The sequence below is a fragment of the Pinus tabuliformis genome, chromosome 2_2 (assembly GCF_031772625.1).
Source record: "Pinus tabuliformis cultivar Carrire ecotype Pingquan chromosome 2_2, CPIR1, whole genome shotgun sequence".
Taxonomy (NCBI): Eukaryota; Viridiplantae; Streptophyta; class Pinopsida; order Pinales; family Pinaceae; genus Pinus; species Pinus tabuliformis.
The window spans coordinates 674,367,948-674,374,385 of NC_142300.1; positions in this window are offsets into that span (position 1 = coordinate 674,367,948).

The following is a 6,438-nucleotide window of genomic DNA, read 5'->3' on the forward strand; positions in this document are numbered from 1 at the left end:
ACTAATACGATTGCTAAGCAACATGTTAAAAAAGGATGCCAAGGTAAAATGGTCTTTGCAGACCAAGCAGGCCTTTGAGAGCATCAAATCTGCCTTAACCCAAGCCCCTGTCCTCACAAGTCCACAATTTGACAGGGATTTCATCATATTTTCTTTTGCATCTGATCACACCTTAGCTGCTGTCCTTTTGCAAAAAGATGGCCAGGGAGCTGAAAAGCCAATTGCTTTTTTCAGCCGAGCTTTAAGAGATGCCCCTTTGAAATACCCAATTATGGAAAAGCAGGCCTATGCCTTGGTTAAAGAAATCAAGGATTTCCGAATTTATATTTTATATTCACAAGTGATTGCCTATGTCCCAAACGATGTTGTAAAAGACATATTAACCCAAGAGGGGCTAGAGGGAAAAAGAGGCAAGTGGATTGCTAGCATCCTTGAGTATGACATAGAAATAAAACCAACCAAACTGATAAAGGGACAAGGTTTAGCCAAACTGATGTCCGAAACAAACTTTCAAGCTTTAGACATTAACCAATTGGACAATGAACAGGAGATGGCGACTCCACAGATCAGTGAAACCTTTTTGCAATCTCCATGGTATGCTGATATATGCTTTGTATTGTTAAACCTGTTTGCTCCCCCAGGATTGTCCAGAACCAAGAAAAGATTTTTGAAAATGAAGGCTTTAAAGTTTTGTGTTATAGATGGTGCATTATTCTGGAAAAATCACGAAGGCATATTGCTTAATTGTTTAACTATGGATGAAACTGACAGTGTCATGAAAGAATTTCATGCAGGTGACTGTGGAGGACATCTATATTGGAAGTCCACTGCTGATAAAATTTTAAGGGCTGGTTTCTATTGGCCCTCTCTTTTTGCAGATGTTAAAAAGTTTGCCATTTCTTGTCACAAGTGCCAAATCTTTGAGGGAAAAAGAAAGTTGTTGCCCCTGCCTCTTAAACCCATCTCTACCGAAAATCCTTTTCAACAATGGGGTCTTGACTTCATTAGAGAAATCCATCCCTCTTCCTCAGGCCAGCACAAGTGGATCCTAACAGCCACTGACTATTTCACTAAGTGGGTTGAAGCCATTCCATGCAGACAAGCCAATGACACTGTCATTATCCAATTCCTTGAATGCAATATCCTTTCTAGATTTGGCTGCCCTGAAAAGATCATTACCGACAATGTCGCTGCTTTCAAATCCAAAAAGATGATCAATTTCTGCCATAAATTTCATATTACCTTGGGCCACTCGACAGCCTATTACCCTCAAGGCAATGGCTTGGCTGAATCATCCAACAAAAGCCTCATCAACATCATAAAGAAAGTGCTAGATGAAAACAAGAAGAACTGGAACAAAAAACTGGTCAATGCCCTGTGGGCAGACAGACTTTCAACAAAGAAATCCATTGGGATGAGCCCTTATGAGCTAGTATATGGCATGGAGGCCAAGTTTCCTTCATCTTTGGGCATCCCTACTATCAAACTGTTACAAGAGATTCAGGCTGAACCAAATGACATTCAAAGAAGAATCAATCAGACCATTCATCTTCAGCAGACCAGAGAACAAGTTTATGACAGAACCCAAATTTTGCAAGAGAAGCTCAAAAAGATGTTTGATAAAAGAGCTAAGGCCGAGGATTTCTACATTGGCGACAAAGTTCTAATGTGGGATTCACGAAGAGAAGACAAGGGCAAACATGCAAAGTTTGATTTTTTATGGAAAGGACCATTCGTTATTTCTGTTGTTCAGGGAAATAACACATATTTTCTCAAATCCATAGAGGGCAGCACTGCTGAAGAAGGCCCTGTCAATAGCCGTATGTTGAAACATTACCATGATCCCTTTTAAAGGATGCAATGCAGCTCTGTATATATCTTTTGTACAGTGACATTTATATATTAGCACTTTGTTTTCATTTTAAATAAACATTCTGATTGTTAGAGAAGCAGCAGCAAAATTTATGAAGACACAGTCCAATGCAAGTGTTCCATTTTTAAAGGGCTCTGTCTCTGCACTAATTTCAGCAAAACAGCAAAGTAGCACTGTCATATCATAAGCAATTCATGGTAAAAGGAAGCTGTTTGCGGTCTTGCAGTATTAAGTTTCATATCAGCTCCCTTGGTCAAAGTAAAAATAAGGCAAACACATCAGTTTGATCCATGTTTTAGATCTATTTCAAAAGGCAATGCTCAAGCAATATTGTATGTAATATCAAGCACGCAGAAGAAAGCAGGCGATGCTATACAGTGCACAGCAATTCAGTTGAGGAAAAGTGTTGTTCTTATTGCAAAGTTCCAATTATTTAGCAGTCAGCACAAAGAAAAGTTTCAGCCCACAGCAACCATAGAAGATCAAGGCAGTCTGACCTGTTGTTCTTGGCTTTTCACAAGGAAAAGTCATCCCCAAGTGGAGCCACTGTTAGCCTCCTGTTGCAACAGGTTTCATATTTCATGATTGACATTTTTACATGCCAAATATGTCATCTTTCATGCTGCCAGGTTCCATATTTCCAAAAGAAGCCAAAGAAGAAGCCCTGAAAGTGTGTTGGTCTAAGTGCCACTGCTGTATTCCAATTTTGATAAGTTAACCATTTTTGAAGAATTTTTCCAGTTAAGGGAGGGTCAAACAGCCTAATCTTGACTTCCCTAGGTTTCAATTTCCTGTTTTTAGAATATAGAGAATGTATCTGTCCAAACAGCTTAATCTTGGCAGATTGGTAGATAGGTAGAGAAGCAAAAGGAGCCCAACTGCTTAATCTGGGCCTTTGGAAGAAATAAGTGTAGATTTAGATAGGAGGTCAGTCAAAAGAAAAATTGTAAAGCTGGGTTTGCAAGTCTAAGTGCACCCACCCAAAAAGAAGAAAAAATGTTAGGAAAGTAGGCTGGGTAGGTAGCTGTGTGGTTGCAAAATCATAGTTGGTGATCCATTCCATGATTATCAAGTGTCATATTTATTCAGATCACAAGTTGAAGGCAGTTTTCCATTTGAAGGAGCTCAAACTAAACATTTCTAACCTCCCCTTCTTCCTTTTTCCCCAAATCACTTACTAACTTCCCAGAAGAGGGCAAGATCTGCTTGAGCCTCTTAGTTTCATCATGTTTCATAAAGCATTTTCCTAAGTGAAGGTCCTCTTTGCTTAGAAGTACTGTTGTCTCACTCTATGAGTCACTGTTTCCCCAAAATAGCCTGAGGTCCCTAACCTTAGCGCTTTCTAATCACCTCCATATTAACTACTAACCCTATTATCTAGCTCCCTATCTATCTCCCCTTCCCCTACTAAAACTATGTATAAATTCCCCTATGGACATATTCCCCATCCCTGGAATTATAGCCATATTCCCCTAAAAGTCAGGGAAAAAAACAGTCCATCTGGGGCTGTTTTTAGCCCTATCCGTGTCCTGGAGCTACTCTGACATCTAGTCAGAATAACAACCAGTTCCCCTAGTCCTAACCCTGAAAAACCCACTTTTCCGCCCTAATCCTAAGGTTTCGTTCATAAATATATTTCCCCCGCTGTTAAATAACCCAAAAACCCACTTTCCTAATGTTTTAACCCCCCCCCCCGCCGAATTAAATTAATTAAATGGCGCGCGGGCCCCGTCCCTTATCCCTCCGCCACCTCGCCCGTCCCGCCGGCCGTCAGATCTGGCGCGCCCAAGATCAACGGTTGGCAGGTCCTTTCCCCTCTGAACATGCCGAAGGTTAGCATCCGGGAGTTCGGCGGTTTTGCCATCGTATTCCCGCCACGCGTCAACCTCTGGGCTGTGGCGGAGCCCCCTCCTCCCATACCGCTCCTGCCCAAAGGCGGTGCACCCAAAACCACAAACCGCCTTCCCCCTCCTGCGTCAGCACCACGTCGCTGCTGTCGTCACCGTCCCACGTCGGCCTCCTACCACGTCGTCTCCTGCCACCGTGCCGCCACGTCACCCGCCGTACATGCCGTCGTCACCCTGCTGACGTCATCCTGCCACATCATCACCGTACTGGGTCCCACCCGCTGACGTCATGCTGACGTCATCACCCAAAAGAGGCGCAAAAGGTGAAAATCGTGCTTAGGAGCCCCGGAATCAATTTCTGAGGCAGTTTTGCATGCGCGATTAGCGCCTAATCGCGCATGGCTACGGGAAATGGGCCATAATGGAAAGCCCCTTCGTGACTCGGCCTCCAGCGTGCCCGAAAGGTGCAAAAGTGACCAGTCCTCCTCGCGCATCGTTCAGAAAGGGGGAAAACGCAGTTTTAAAGCAACAAAGGGCTGAACAGCAGCCGTATCAGGTCGATTTGACAGTTTTTGAAGCGGCAAAGAGTATCAGAGGAAAGGTGAAAGCGGCAAAGAGTATCAGTCAAGTATTTTAATGGAAATCCTCATTTCCCAAAGCAGCTTAGCATTGATGGCCTCCAGCAAAGTCAACCAAGGCAGCTCTTGCCCATCCAAACTCTCAAATCACAGTCAGAACATTTAAAGCCCCTCCAGACCCAGGATCAGAGACCCATGCACAGTTATTACAGAATGAACTGCGCCAAGCCACCGAGGACAAATAATAACTCATTTTTGTACAGCTGCCTGCAGCGCAGCTAAAAAACATTTTCATGCATTTATTTTAGATGGGATTAGGTTTGGGAGCTCATTTCCCCATACCTGTTTTAGGTCAGTTGTAATAAAGACTGTTTTAGGGTATTTTTTACTTATATAAACAACCCTAGTAGACGGTTTTGAGGGTTGTTGTTGATCGATTTTTCAGACTAGAGACTCGCTCTGTATATCTGATATGTTTTTCATAATCAAAGATTGCTGAAGGCTTGGAGAATGGGGTTGTCTAGTGTACTGATTAATGGTATTTGAAGGATGAATTTGGAATTCTTGTGCTGCCATATGAAACAATAAGTCTTCCTCACCTCTGTCATTTCAATTTCATGTATGTTCCAAGTTACAGAACAAAAGATTGGTTTAGAACTTGCTCAGATGCACTCTTTGCTCAGTTTCTGTAGCTTCTTAATGTTTTCCTCTTGATTTAGGCATAAATATGAATTCTGTCATAACTCATGTTTAACCTATTTCGCCTGTGAATGACTGTCATCTAGGAATTCTTAGCTGCTCCTAGTTAGGGCTCATTTATCTTCCCTCTGCTAACCTGAATGAGAAATTCTTAAGTGCTTCTCATTCCTTAGCCTTCAATCCATCTCTTTACCTTAAATGATTGTTTCATATGCAGTTGTCTTGCTTCATTTTCCTCTCTTGTGACCACGAAAACACACCAGCACTCCCGCTCCTCGACTCCACGCCCAATGGTTTTAAAACTCTCATGTTATCTCATCCTCTCTACCTGAAAACATCAATCATCACACCAAAATCAAAACAAAACCCATGTGCCTCATATCTAGCCTAAAATCACCCATAAACAAAGCTAAATCCTAAAGAGAGAGCCCTCTCTAACTGCAGGTAGGCTAGGACCTGGAGTCCAAAGATTGGTTTGTGGTTACCTCGGCCGTATTCCCTTGGGAGTCAAAGGGAACAACCTGAGTGATAACAACGCCTTCCCTACAAGATCAAGCCCTTCAAAGATGAGGTACTGTGTGATGTTTCTTCTCTTGAATTTTGTGATGTATTATTATGACAAACATACTTGTGGAAGCGACATGTTGTATATGAGTTTATACCTCACTCTATGATTATTACTTTAGGAAATAAGTTGTACAGGATACCGAGTGTCGCACAAGTTCCAGGTGGGTGAACAAGTTTAGCTACATTTGCAAAAGAAGTGCCTCACTATGCCCCACCGAAATCTTCGCCTATTTCAATATGGGTCATACACCATCACCAAGGCTATAGGGGACAATTTCTTCAAGCTCAGCATTCCACCGTTCCTTGGTTTGCACCCAGTATTCAATGTAGACCTCCTTCCGCCATTTTCCACCATTGTTGGACACATCCGATATTTTAGAACAACTCACACCAACAGAGCTAAACCTGGACTACATGGAATAGGCCAAAACTGATTAGATCATGCACACACAAATCAAGAACACTTTCCAATAGAGGATCCAGCTATATCAAGTTGTCAAAGCAGGCCAACTCTTTTGCCAGGGCAAGTGGTTCACCAGGGACCAGGTTCAATAGAAATTTCCTCACCTCATGGAGGCTCTTCACGCAATGGGGACCATTGCTTCCTAAGGAGGTAGGATTGATCTAGGTGGATATTGGTGGCCACCCACCTATTCCACCTAGGCCTCCAATCAGTTTCATCTATTTCATTGTTTATTGCAACATTTACTATTTTTAGCAGTTTTTTCGGTCCTGAACTTCTGGAGCAGTTTTGACACCCTAAACAACGTTTTTTTGAGATTTGCAGTAAGCACATAGCCACTGATATGCCAGAAATCTTGTAGTACTCGAAGATAACTTTCCAAAAAGGTATCATACATGCAAAACTGAGATA